Below are 15,728 nucleotides of genomic sequence, written 5' to 3'. Positions count from 1 at the left end.
GGAATGTTCCATTCAACGAGGCGCAGCCGAGTTGAATGGAACAAATTACATCTTTCAACTCATGAAATATTTGCACTATTGCACGAATGGAAACCATTCATTATTTGTTTTATACAACATATTATATTAAGATGGGTAAAATGCACTCATGCAACAGATTGTTTTGAACAGACAGGTTTCTCTGCTCTCTTACCATTGAAAAAAGTGCTACCAAAAATGTATAACCCATGGTTCTATTTCATAGAGTGGAATAGAGCGGATTTTGCATGCAATCAACGAGCAATTGACCAATCAAATGACCAGAATACAATTAATTGTTGTATAATGTCGATTAGGGTTAATATTATATGTTAGGTTGACATTTTGAAGGTTGACATAGTACGTCAAAAGAAGTTCATTACACTAAGACAAGTTCCTCTATAAATGTCGTAAGTGTCAAAAAACTTTGAAAAGTAAAATTTCCTGGAAATGCAACCCATGCAAACTATTCTGAGACATACTTCACTTTTCTGGATTATTTGGGCGCAATATACTGACTATCTGGATTATTCGATAAATTTCATCAGCTGTATAGGATAGAAAGACAATCAAACTAATGAAGCCTGCGTGGGCACAAAAACCAAACTTAGGCTACGATATTATAGGATTCATACAATATCATTCTACAAACCTATGCCCACTCTTCATATCAGAATTGTGTACACGTACCTTTTGTTATATGTTACTCCTATGTAGCGCACGAGTGTTCCGGGTATTATCAACCAGCGGTTTACACATGATCTTAGCTGTAACCAACCAATCAATTCAATAATCATTCGTCAACGACGTTCTCTTATTCATAATAATCGAGTGATAATTGAAATTCAACAATAATATATGAACGAGGTGTTTACGAAAGATTACAGATTGTAAGTGACGTATCATAATGGTTTTGTATTTTAGATCCTCCTGCAAGCAGGAACTCGCGAAGAAGCCTCATTGGCTTATCAAAGCCGCAAGCTGACCGAAGTCAGTCTCTTAGATTCATATTTAACGTCCATGATTATGAATCGCCAATTGTCAACAACTCTGTTACTGGACGACATATATTAATCTTCATGGAGTGACTCGAACTCGGGACCTTATGATTGGAAGGCACCGGCGTTAACCACTGAGCTAACACTCCACGATGTTAGACTGCAGGCTCATGGGGAGAAAAATGGTTCAAACATCAACCTTACCAATTACAACGTTACAAAACTATGTATGAAACCAGGTTAACTTCAGAGAGTGGTAACTTATCTTATAATCCAGTGAGCGGTACAGATGTGTCAGTCAACTGTCTCAAGAACGTGGAGTAGTCATTCCATAACCTATATATATTTGTTTTACATAAATACGTCAGTATATCTACTATTATGTGGAACGTTTAATTGGCAACCTATAAATCTAATTTTCTCAATTTAAAAATCTTTAATTCAAAAAGAATCACGTCCATTAAAAAAGAAACGACTTTTAAGGCAACGAGGGCAGTTTTATATTTCTTAGAATTTGCTTGTCGGATAAGAAGAGTAGTAGGGTGGTGTAGGTTCCGGGCGTGACATTTACTTACTATACCCGCTATGTATACTATTCGATTACTGTGTGTTCTATATAAGTGTTGTTTCTAGATCCCATTACCTACATAAACGATTTATACAGGTAAGCTAATACATTATGACGTGTAGTCGTTCTCTGGCCTGTATTTTGTACCAGCTTAACCCTGTTTTTCCACCATTCAAGGACAAAGATAAAACGCCTTCTTTTTGTGAATGCCATGAACAGCAGATTCAACAGATCAATATAATGAGAAAAAATTAAAGGATTGTACATATATGTACTGAGGATTAGTCAGTTTCATTGGTACTAGATTGTTGGCCGAGGGGGAGGGGTGGGGTGAGGAGAGGGTAGGAGAGGACTTCAGCTTCCAGGTGGGGGTCGGGATATCAAATGTTATAATAGGCAATCATACATGAGAATGCACGATCCAAGGTTACATGTGTGCCTGGTCGTTTCGATCTAAATTGTAACAAACCAACCCTATATATCTAGATCCGATTATCTTTATTGTTAACTTCCGGACAATTAATATGGTAATATGTCCACCAATAAAGGATACTGAGTCTATAGCAGAGACGAGATGTATGTAAACCATGACCAGGCGCGTAGCGAGGAATTTGCCAAGGGAGGGGCGAAGCCTGTAGGCAAACTAAATAGGGCCTAGCGCTACCCTACATGGGTTGGCGCGAAGCGTACAAGAAAATATTGGCCGAAATTGCCTCCCAAATCGCTGGCTTGAAATGGCACTTCTCAGGCCTTGTAAGTTGCATGTAACCTTTTTTTTATTTTGAAATTACTATCGATATCATTTATTTTTTTAAATATGCACAAGTGGGCGGTTGCCCTCTTCGCCCCCACCCCTCCCTTGGATACGCGCCTGATCATGACGTTATAACCATATATTAACTCATCCTAGACTTTCTTATGACGACATTCTTCGTGGGGTGGTTGCAGTTAGCAACCATCCGAACCCCTCGGCCTTCGTATAGATGACTATATTATAGCATGCTTATTTTCATTATGCTGTGCTGGCGGCCGAGTGGACAAATGCGATGGCGTTTGAAGCAATGGGGCTTAGCAATCGGGAGGTTCCGGGTTCGATACCCGGCCGGGTCATAGCAATGTGTTTTTTTTTCATTCAAGAGTAATCTATAGTTTTCCCGTCTGAAATGACATTCTAAATTGAAGTGATTCCAAATTTGAGTTAACATGTTGAATTGGAAGCCACCCGACGTGCAAGTGGTAATCCATAAGCCCTTGTGGGCTTCTCCTACATTGGTGGTCGCTTAAGCGTCGTAAAAATAACTGCCGATTATATTTATATCAGTATTATCATAGGTTTTCCCTTCACTGTATATACAAACATGTTTCGACTTATATAACACAATACGTTTCAATACAAGCAAACTATCAACAGCTTTGCTGCATGTACATTGTATAGCTTCTGTATAGACTGATTCCCTAGTCCAGATTGATGAACTTTCCCGTCCAGGCCCATCATATAATCAACGTTTAGACCACTCATAACCTTAATTGATTTATTGTCTTATAGCTCAGTGAAGCCTACGGGCAACTTCCTACCGATATCAAATGATGACGTATCTCATTATTGATCGAAATTTTGTTGTCGGATAAAAGTTTTTTGGCCCGTGGGCTTGTTGGGAACATGCATGTCTATCAATAACACACATAGGCAAATCTGAAACGCGATAAACAAGAAAAGTGCAGAGGATGACGTCATCTGAGCAGTCTATCAGTCCGAGGGTGTATGTTTCGTAAATAAATGGCCTTAAAAGATGTTGAGTGGAGTCGGAATACATATACTAGGCGGTAACATTATGACTCCCGGCCAAAGATATCCCATTGATTGCAACAGAACATGCAAAAGCGAGGTTTTGACATGTTTAGTTTACATTTCTATAAATGTTGGAATGTCATCGCTACTGTACCCAAAGTTCCATATGTGAAAATTGCTGAAAGTGGTTATGCTAGACACAATTATCATCTCAGTGAGAATAGAAAGGTGCGAAATTGTTTGGACGTTGCAAATGATTGTTCGAATAGAAGCAGTGAATTTTATTTACATTTAATCCTATAGGTCAGCAGCCAATCAGCTAATAGCTTTCGCTGGTTTGAAATGTACATGATTCAAATAAACTCTATCATAATTATGCACGTCCGCAACCCAGTTTCACACACGAAGCCGTATAAGAAAAATACCCCAAAAATGTGTTTTTGAGGAAGATAATTTTGGGGTTGGGTAACTTTCGTACATAGATAAGAAGAAAATATGGATATGATTCATCCATATTCGACAGCTATACGACCTCAATTCATATTTCTTTGAGTTGAAAAGACTGGTAATTGGCACGTGATATCCATAATTGAATAGTCTGAAAATCAGGTGTAATTTTCATAAAACGTCGATTGCAATTTTTCCTGGATCGGGTTTCTGTCAATGCAGAACATTAGAAATGGTAGATAAAAACCAAAATCAACAAATGTAGACATCTTAACATCTGACGACACGAAATAACCTTGTGTGTGACGTCAATGATATCGACATACGTAAAGTTAGATCGAATCTAAAGTTAGAATTTTCAATTTTATGTAATCTAGAAAAAATATCAATTATAGTAGTCTCCCGTATTAATAATGATTTTATCATTATTTCCTGTTGTCGCCGACGTCTCGAGAAACGTAAAACATGATAAACATGCCAGTTGGCTAGGAAAAGGCTCTCAGTTTTATTTTATTTTTGATGATCTTCTATAATTTGCATGCATTTTGTATGACTTATACCCATTTCCTGAATTAATATAAGTACTTCTTATTTATTTTTTTTAAATCCATTAACTCTTAACGACAACTTAAGCTTTGACGCTCACACTTTTCCGGTACGAATTTATATATTCATTTTATTTTATTTTCGTTTATTATTTTATTTATTTTATTTTTGCATTCTACGTCGAACAATATTTAACATAATATCTGAAACGAATGTCTTTATTCATCTTCCCTTTTCGTCTAAAATATCCAGTATGCCCTTGACTTACTAAGATATAATATTTCTAACATAGTCAGGCACTATTACTGCACACTTTTTATGGTTACGATCAAATATTTTCTGGAACATTACAAGAGGTTCCCAAGGGGTGCGAGTAGTTCACACCGATCGATAATGGCAGTATATTTGTCCTTGTGGCTTATATCATCTACTACTGTCGTGTCATGTGACGTTTGTCACGTGACTTATATCATCTACCACTACAGTGTCATGTGACTTGTGTCATGTGACTTCTATCATCTCCCACTGTCGTGTCATGTCTTTCATAATGAAATTAATATACCGGTACATCATTATTTCCCAGCTTTATACAACACTTTTTGAACAATATCATCCAGAACAAAGATGATAAGGAACAAATAAAACATGATAAGGTTTGTTTACAGGAAAGAAAAAGACATTTATTCACAGTTTTATTGACAGCAATTATTTTCATTGCTTGGCATACATATTTGTCTGTCTTAATAATCAGCTAATTACCCCGCTTGTGTCTGAGTTGTACGGTATACCTTATGTTATACAATCAACGACCATGACACACATTAATGGACAGTAGCAAATATATACCTTCATCTTGAACACAGTGGCATAGTTACAGCTTGCCATTATCCTTTATACGACGCAGTCGACTTTCGAAATTGTAATAGTATACATATGATATTGTTCCTCAAGGTACAATCTAGAAATTGAAATTGGTTTTCAATTAAGCAATGTGAGATACCGAAGGAAGATTGTATTCCAGATTCCTGAGATGTTTACATATAGAAATCATTCATGCATAGTTATAGTTACTGGATGAAGACCCGGGTCTACTTCTTCTTATTGTATATAAGCCATAATTAAATTTCATGCAAGGGGAGTTATTGAACGACGTTTTCTATTTCGTTTTGAATAATTTGTACTATATATTCACCGCCAAGATTTACTATTCCCCTGTGTATTTCAAGGTACTATATTATAGTGTTAAAAATGACATACATCAGTTCCGCTATGTGCAGTTCTATCAACAACTTTAACTCGTGATAATGCCCATGCCGTATGCCTAAATCTCGGTGTCATGGTAACCCATATTGCATCATTTTATACGATTTCATTCATCTGTTGATTATTTGCCATAAATTAACACCTTTATATGTACGCATGAAAGTAGCGAAATATGGCATGATACAAGAAAATTCTATTTAATGGTAGACATTAAGGCATGTTGTAACTTTGAGTTCAAAGGTACTTCTTTATAGTAAATAGGTTATACAAACAATCCAAGCCGCTGATGTTTCTAATAAACCAGTGACACAATCCATTAAACCTGACGTAATTGTTCTGTACGTCAAGGGAATATGAAACTAAAATGATTTAATACCCTAACAAATTGATACTTTATAAGCGGGAGTTTAGGCTACACAACATGGAGCTTGCTTTTGAAAACAAGTTTCTCAGGGTTAACTGATGTCACTTTCTGTATTCTTGTACTTTTTTTTTTCTTATTTCTGAAGAGGTGATGAACTTTTCATGGACAGACACTTACATACCATACCGCTGATGCATATAATGCAATACTCGATGTATAAAACGAATTTATTATGGAATTAATCACCAAAAAGCGACTCTACTTTCATTAATGCAGCGTCAGTTTTCGAGATTCCCAATAACATGATTAAAGACACAGGATATGCACGGCAACATTATCTTAAGTGTTTATTTAAAATCATAAACTTGAAACCTTTTGATCAAGGCAAGTACCTCTTACCGAAATCATTTTCATTAGACTTAAAGCCCATGTGCGTTTATCTATGGCTCATAGGTGAAGAGGCCATTCCCCTTCGATGAACTAACTAGCAAACTATATATATATATATATATATATATATATATATGTTAATGCAATGGAGGTAAACGACAAAGGCAAATAAATATATATATATATTCATTTGCCTTTGTCGTTTACCTCCATTGCATTAACATAAAGTCTGTTCAAAGTATCTCTTTCGAGATCCGGCTTTAGGAATCACAAATGATTTTCGAGTCGGATAGCATCATGTTTGATCTCTAGAGTAAGGCAAAATATGTCACCAAAAACAGAACTAGTATTGTTCGATATAGGTGACAAACGCCTACAGTGGAATTACGATCTTCCTTACCGGTTTCGAACCTCTGGACATACAATCAGCGTCCATAGCCTAGTGGTTAGGGTGTCCGCGTACAGAGCGGGAGGCCCGTGGTTCGAATCCCGGTGGAGGCTGAAAGTTTTTTCACTGTTCTTGATTTTCCAACTCATTACGATTTTCATTTATATATATATATATATATATATATATATAAATATACATATATATATATATATATAAATATACAATATATATATATATATATAATATATATATTTATATTATTTATTTAGTTAGTTATTTGTTTCATCACATAGTATAACAAGATGAACAAGACAATATAACTGCAAATAAGTAAAAATGTGAAAGGAAGTAAACTAAGAAACCAATTTGGGCTTAATCGAATAGAGTACTTCCATCAAAGAAAATAGATAACCTTAGCACCTATAAAAGTATACTACCCACAAAAAAATAAATAGATAACCTTAACATATATTACCTTTAACACTACCCACCCCCCAGTACCACCAACTCCCGCACCTTGCAACGGATACAATCAATAAAGGCTTTTATAGTAATTTTTCAGTTGTCGCCTGAACGAGGCCACGGAAGTATAAAGTTTCACGTTGATCGGAATATTGTTCTTCAAAGAAATAGAACGATATCGGAGGCTTTGCATGCTCTTTGAATAACGACAACAAAAACTTAAGCACGTAAATGACCAGCTTGTCTAGTTTTATAATTGTGAACAGAATGACCAATTGTATAAAAGGTAGCAAAAGAACTTGGACGCAGATTGTTCATAGCACGGTAAGTAAACGTCAGAACAAAGATAGATAGATAGATAGATAGATAGATAGATAGATAGATAGATAGATAGATAGATAGATAGATAGATAGATAGATAGATAGATAGATAGATAGATAGATAGATAGATAGATAGATAGATAGATAGATAGATAGATAGATAGATAGATAGATAGATAGATAGATAGATAGATAGATAGATAGATAGATAGATAGATAGATAGATAGATAGATAGATAGATAGATAGATAGATAGATAGATAGATAGATAGATAGATAGATAGATAGATAGATAGATAGATAGATAGATAGATAGATAGATAGATAGATAGATAGATAGATAGATAGATAGATAGATAGATAGATAGATAGATAGATAGATAGATAGATAGATAGATAGATAGATAGATAGATAGATAGATAGATAGATAGATAGATAGATAGATAGATAGATAGATAGATAGATAGATAGATAGATAGATAGATAGATAGATAGATAGATAGATAGATAGATAGATAGATAGATAGATAGATAGATAGATAGATAGATAGATAGATAGATAGATAGATAGATAGATAGATAGATAGATAGATAGATAGATAGATAGATAGATAGATAGATAGATAGATAGATAGATAGATAGATAGATAGATAGATAGATAGATAGATAGATAGAGAGAGAGATAGATAGATAGATAGATAGATAGATAGATAGATAGATAGATAGATAGATAGATAGATAGATAGATAGATAGATAGATAGATAGATAGATAGATAGATAGATAGATAGATAGATAGATAGATAGATAGATAGATAGATAGATAGATAGATAGATAGATAGATAGATAGATAGATAGATAGATAGATAGATAGATAGATAGATAGATAGATAGATAGATAGATAGATAGATAGATAGATAGATAGATAGATAGATAGATAGATAGATAGATAGATAGATAGATAGATAGATAGATAGATAGATAGATAGATAGATAGATAGATAGATAGATAGATAGATAGATAGATAGATAGATAGATAGATAGATAGATAGATAGATAGATAGATAGATAGATAGATAGATAGATAGATAGATAGATAGATAGATAGATAGATAGATAGATAGATAGATAGATAGATAGATAGATAGATAGATAGATAGATAGATAGATAGATAGATAGATAGATAGTCAACCTCCGTGGTTAACGTTGCATGAAGAAAACCCTTCCATATGTAGTACAAGAAGACCAACTGTTGCCAGCGGTGATCCTATAGTATAGTTTAATGAATCACATTAAAACTAGTGACAAATCCAAGATGACAGAAGCAATGATTTTGTTACAGCTCAATTATATCACAGTCTGCAGATAAGCTCCCAAGAGGGAAGAAGTCTAAGCCATATTCTTAAACGAAATTTAAATAAAGGCACGTACGCATTTCCGATAAGGTTTGTTTCAAGCATGAATCCATTTAAAAGTTGACTATTTTACATAGTTCAATGTTCCACAAACAGTCATATACTTCATTTGCCCTTTTCTCTTAATCATAGATTTGCTTTAGATTGTAATCCTTGACTTAGTATGTCGTTTAATATTCACTTTACCTTACGAGAACCTCGTTGCGAAGTATCGATGAACAGATATAGGCCTTATCTTTTTCTCCTTATAATTGGCATACAAACTTCGCAATAACAATAACAAAAATTAAAAAATAATATATATAAATATATATATATAAATATATATATATAAATATATATATATATTCTAGATAACATAGTTATCAATCGTTGAACTTCCATATTTCAAATTCATTATCAAAGTTATTCCGGTTTGAGGACTTAAAACATTTGAAAGTGCAAAATGACTATTTGAATTTCTATCATACTTTATTAGCAAACAAACTTACGCAGCAAAAAAAAAACAGATTTTCTCGCTGATAAAGACGTTAATGTTTTTCACTTTGGTTTTTGAGGGGAGACCTCTGGTGAATCTGTAGCTCACTCTGATTAAGTAAAACAAAACAAAAAGAGCAGAATATCGCTTTCTATCGCTACAAAATTATCAGGGTGAGATTACATTCAGGGCAGAGAAATGATTATCATTTCCCACAGGAAATTAGAATATTTGTGCCATGTCACTCCGGACAAGTAGTGATAATGGGTTTTGAAATTGCAAGGGTGAAGGATGCAAGATTCTTTAAGATGCCATTACGTATTATGAAAGGTGTTGAACGCCATTTGAGCTAAATGCTGACTACTTATCCAATTTTTTTTTTAAATGGAAATGAATAGCTGCAAAATACATCATTAAACTGATCTTTAGTACACGTTTCCACCATCAGAATGTTGATGCATACTACGAAGGGATTGGTGCAGTATATAAATACGTGACTAGAGTAACAACGAATAGGGCCAGCTTTACCCTGTGAGGCCTTGGACCAGACAGATATACTGAAACCTCTCCAAGTGGCCAAGAGGCTATACTAAGCATTGTGTATACATTGTAATCTAGACATGCGCAGTGAATGTGAGTTTACAGTATACATGTGCAGTGGATTGCATCTTCAATATTCCGCTGCTCGTTCTCGATTGATTTAATGTAAGCTGCTTTAAGTATAACCTGTAATTAGTAAAACTAATATGAAGTGGCAGCCCCCCTAAAAAACCCGCTTTTATTTAAATATATTCGGTTAAATTTCTTCTTCTTCTTTTCTAGATGTTTTGTTTGACAGGTTTGACTGATATCATTGACGACGCCAGTAGTAATCAAAGAAGATATTTAATTGGCCTGAAACTTAATATTTTTTCACTTGAGGGCTATCCTGTCTAAGATAAGAAAAGAGAAAAATTTCTTCACTGTCTGACGCCCTTCGAGATGAATGACCTGTACGTGTGTCGGAGATTGAAGTGGACTTGAGAGAGGGTTTTTTTCTTTCTAATAACTTGATCAACTTAAAACACTCTTTTTAATTTGACCGCTCAAAAGGAACTCTTCTGCTTTCCATAAAGCACGTTTTTTTAGATCGAAAGTTGACTTTTCAGCTCTACCAATGTTTCGCACATTAATCTTAAGCCATATCTAAAGATTCAAAGATGGATGAAGTTATTTTACAGAATGTTTACATAAAATAGGTTTAGAGTTCAGATTTCTTCAAACAGATATCTGATAAAGATGGGCAAAGCAAATATGCGTGCGGAAGCTCATATATAAAGTATCGGAAGTTTGGCTCACGATTGAGCTTGAAGCCAGCGACAAAATTGAATATAAAAAAAAACGGGATTTTTTTTTGTTAGACACGATTTGGACATTTTATAAACTTTAGTAAACTTATGGGTTATGCAGTTTACTATAAACATGTTCAATTATCAATATATATTCTTTTAATTTACAAAATGTGTTAAACGGATTACTCGCCAGATTCAAGCAAATGAAAAATATGGAAGGAACAAAGTATACCTCGAAGGATCTCAAATCCATATATTCAGTTTATTGAAAAAGTTTTGTTTCATCAAAATATATCAGCTTTTCTTTTCTATATGCCTGTCTTTCTGAAAGAGAAAGATCAATGTATGCTTATGGTGTAATGAGGCGTTCATCTAACTAAAATCTCTCAGTGTAAAATGATAATGCTTAGTAATAATAATAATAACAACAACAACTACAACAACAACAACAATAATAATAAAAATTTCAGGATCTTACCAGTTTGGTAAGATCCTGAAACTATATCATTCAATTATTCACTATAGGAGTGAATACGGTATTCACTAGGAGTGAATATTCACTAGGAGTGAATATTCATTTTGGAGTGTTAGCTCAGTGGTTAACGCCGGTGCCTTTCAATCATAAGGTCCCCGGTTCGAGTCACTCCCAGATTATTGTATGTCGTCCAGTTACAGAGTTGTTGACAATTAACAATTCATAATCTTGGACGTTAAATATGAATGTAAGAGACTGCCTTCGGTCAGCTTGCGGCTTTGATAAGCCAATGAGGCTTCTTCGCGAGTTCCTGCTTGCAGGAGGATCTAATCATACATACATGCATACACACATACATACTACGACTGCAATCTAAACGCGTGATGTTTGAAGGTAGTGGTCGTTGGTAATATATCTTTACAGTCACACAGATCATTTTGAAAGTATTTTAACCTTGCGGCAAAACCCCATTTTTCATCGATCATTAATTGAATGGGGAATACATTTTCACAGCTATACACATGGTAAGGTTTTATCTGATTTTTTAAATTATCACTGATTCTGTTTACATTTCCATTTGCGTTTTGTTATTCTCCAAGAAAGTACAAGCGACATACCAGTTAATATAATTATATCTATACAGACTTTTCCCGCGTATTTATACCAGAAAGCATTAAAGGATATTAAAAGGGATACATATATTGACAGCTCAAGTTCGACTTCGATCTGTGGGGAGATAGTATACGTTTGAGAAGAGGGTGAAGAAAAAAAATAGTCCAAATAAACAAGTTGAATATAATCCGAAATGTGTCAGCTCTAATATAAGATAATGGTGGCAAACAATGAACGTGTTGAGTTAAGTGCAACATGTGTGATAGCGTATAAACTATTGAGGGAAATATCTCTCCGAAGCGTTATACTCGTATATAGGGCAGGAAAAGAAGCTTGGATGATTACTGTACCATTTCTTTTGTATGTTACCGAATGGAAACTGCGGGTATCGGTGAAACTTGCCAAGATCTGAACACGTGATCCTCTTGATGTATTTCAAGTACTTTTTAGACGATTCCCTGAAGTGAGGCTCAGCAGTAGGTTAGATACTAAATAACTAGTGAAGCAGATTGCTCTCACTGACGTGCAATGCATATTTCAGAACATTACATCATATATTGACAGGCTATTACACACACGGCGTTAGATAGCTGTCCATTATGTTACCAAGTCTGAGAGGAAAATGAAAACATTGAAGGAGGAAAGTTGAATCCCAATAGTTAGGAAGCCGACAGAATCTCATTTGAAACCCTATCCATGTTGTCATGATCTGGGACGAACACCGCGGCTTATATCAAACCTTTCACTTTTCGATATGTGTTTAGGGATTGACGAGACATGCCTGTAATTGTCGCATTTTCATTCCTGCTCCAGGGACCGCCATTTATCCTCTCCATCCGACAGACGATCGAGAGGTTTCCTCAGAATCTGAACAATGCTTCTCTTTCGAATGTCGAGGGCGGTGAGGGCCTGTACATCATTCTTCATCACTGCAGTGCAGTGCAGCTATATGATTAACAAAGTTTTACAGAAACTCTACTTTCACGTGATTCGTAAAACCAGAATATCAAATCCATGGATATACGAATCCGTTCAACAACACTATACAAAAGAAATCTGGAACAGGTTAAAGAGAATTTGGTTTATGGAAATATTTTCAACTGGAAACCTTGGGCCACGGACACTCTAATCGCTACACTACCTTCTGTTTATATAAGGAAGCAGTCCCTTAATTTGGTTTTTTTATACTTTCTGTAAGATTCTTCAGATGTAAGCAAAGGCTGGAATGTCCTTTAGGAGGAGTAAGGGGAGGGCATCAAACATTTTCCAGTATAATGGCACAAAATTGTAAAATGTTTCACCTAGACATGTGTGTGTCTAATACAATTCCAAGGAAGTACATCTTTCGGAGATTGTCTGGGGAACGGTTGGGAGAGTTTTCTTGACTTTGTGATGGACGGTCCCTTTCTATCACCATCTCCCCCACCAAACCGACCCAACTGCATCCTTCCATGGCTACAACGTTGATAAAATCATGGAAACTCCCGAAATAATTTGATATTCACCGCAGTTCCATTTGACTAAATTAAAGTTCAAAAAGCGGCAAGTCTTAATCGATACTCTAAAACAGAAGTAGCTAACTTTGATTGTAGAAACGAACGGAGAGACAGAATGCTAACTAATCTTAGTTAAGGGACGAGCAATTAAACGCTAAAGGCTATCAGAAACGTTTAATCGATAATGGAAATTAACAATCAGAAACTTCCGGCTGATCTATTGTACTATAAAACATCTTCTACGTTTACCCTGATTCTTTTGTTACATACATAGTATTTGTTTTGCGAGCTTAAATTTCAGTTTTGTGCCATTATTGTTCGACATTTCAACCGAAAGTATAAGAAAAGTGGAGGCGAGATTTGCCAATTATGGCTCTTAAATGCAAAGTATATAAATGAAAGAAAAAACGTTACACGCCACCATTACTTTTAAAATCAATCCCCCTATTTGTCTTCGACTTGAAAGGCTCTGCGGGAGAAGTAGTCTATAGAGTGTATAAATTATTGACCTTCTGCCGTGACGTCATAACCATTGAAGAAATTAAATGAAACAATAGTTGTAGAATAGAGATGCTTTTAGCGTCTAAGAGGACCTTCGAGAGGGAGAAGCGTGTCACATCTATTTGGAAGTTCGTTTCATCGAACGCAGGAAGCTTTGAAGATCTCTCGAAAGAGATTTTGATCGAGGGATGAGTTAGGGAACAAACGACAACTTTGTTGGTTTGGGGAGGAAGGTGGAAGGGTCGTTAAAATGATTAAAAAAAAGCAACAAGTATCCGTTAGTTAATTGATCATTTAAATGGCAACAAAATAATCCTTTATTTTTATATTAAGTTGTTTTTATTTGGTCGTCATTACTACATTCGATTGAGATAAAGATGTTTTGCTTTTCTATATAGGATAAAACGTGATTAGTTCAAGATAACGTCTTTACAAAGTTACGTAACGTCATTATGTAAAGAACGTCCATAAAACAACGTTATGTAACGTCATTTTGTAAACTAAATCTGGTTATCTCGGTAATTCGAGGATTTTTTGTTCTGATGAAAAGAAGATTTTTATCTTGGATCGTCGGAATATTGTTACATTAATTATAGATATAATGACATATATACGATCTACAAGTCAACAACAAGACTGATACTAGGAAGACATATTATTCAAATTGGTTCCATATTTCCCTCTTAATTATTGGATATTTTCCAATTTGAAATACTTGTTATTACATTCCAATAAGAATACAGAGTCAAACCCTCGTAATAGCGCTTTCGATATCAGGTATGAATATTGCTCAACAGGGTTCCTTAATTTACTAAAAGACATTATTGGTTTTTGTTATTATGATGCCAGGTTCTCATTACAAGATATATCTTGTCACTTTGTTCCGTAAGTGTCAAAGCAAATAACGGAAATCGAAAATGACAATCGACATTGTTTAGTGTATTAACACTGGGCACGTTCATCAGCTGAAAGTCTAATCCTAGCCATAAAACAACCGACAGAGTGTATTTTGAAGGCCTAGGCTAATTTGCCATAAAGATAAAGACTCAATGCGAAACATTAAGTATTCCTCTGCAGATTATCGCACTGTTAATACCTTCCGATCGTACCGGTAATGTGCAATAATGTTATGAATGTTATGTCCCCTCTCGTAATCTGAGATCCAGCTCTCAATTTTAATTATCTGAAATTAAGTCCAAACATTCTTGGGGGGGGGGGTAGGTCATTTATTGTTTCTGCCCCTCGCTTCTGGAACCAACTCCCCTTAAAATCAGACAAGCATCTACTCTCTATAACTTTAAGAAGAGCATCAAATCCCACTTAATGACAAAAGCTTTATTATAATCTTGAAACATTAAGTTTTTCTTCTGTCATTGTTTTGTATTATTTTGTATTATTTGTATCATTTCTAATTGTCAATTGCGCCATGAACATTCTTTGAGTGGTGTGTGCGCATTATAAGTCGTATTATTATTATTATTATTATTATTTTTATTATTATGAATAGAATGTCTATACAGAAGGAGATATTAGTTGCCTCATTGGATTTATTTGGTATCTGGCATAATATATTCGATTTACATGTTAGTACACGAGTCATTTGTCCAGCATACAGACGTCTTCACCGACACATTCAGAGTGAATCATTTGGTCGATCTATCAATGAGAGACTATATAGTCTAAAAGTCTAAAGTTACAAGAATTGTTAATTTAGCTTGAAAGCGAAACGAAACATCCAACTTTCTGTTATTACTTCTATCCGTCTATTACATCTAAACTATGCATTCGGTCATGCAGCAGCAATAGTACGGTATATAAAAACACTGGAAAATACCAGTAACTGATACCTGCTTTGTT

The 15,728-nt window shown here is 34.8% G+C and overlaps 1 protein-coding gene and 1 long non-coding RNA gene across 3 annotated transcripts in view; one reads left to right on the top strand and one right to left on the bottom strand.

Moving 5' to 3' along the window:
• The window catches only part of LOC139961888 (uncharacterized), a 115,884-nt gene extending 105,850 nt beyond the window's left edge, over nucleotides 1–10,034 (top strand). The window contains exon 6 of the long non-coding RNA XR_011791064.1: nucleotides 9,905–10,034. This is a non-coding gene — a long non-coding RNA (uncharacterized lncRNA). The remainder of the gene's footprint in view (nucleotides 1–9,904) is intronic.
• Nucleotides 1–15,728, bottom strand: part of LOC139961874 (thyrotropin-releasing hormone receptor-like) — a 49,212-nt gene that overhangs the window by 15,560 nt on the left and 17,924 nt on the right. The window lies entirely within an intron of this gene.

The sequence above is a fragment of the Apostichopus japonicus genome, chromosome 3 (genome assembly GCF_037975245.1).
Source record: "Apostichopus japonicus isolate 1M-3 chromosome 3, ASM3797524v1, whole genome shotgun sequence".
Classification (NCBI taxonomy): domain Eukaryota; kingdom Metazoa; phylum Echinodermata; class Holothuroidea; order Aspidochirotida; family Stichopodidae; genus Apostichopus; species Apostichopus japonicus.
This window is presented reverse-complemented; position numbering and strand designations above follow the sequence as displayed.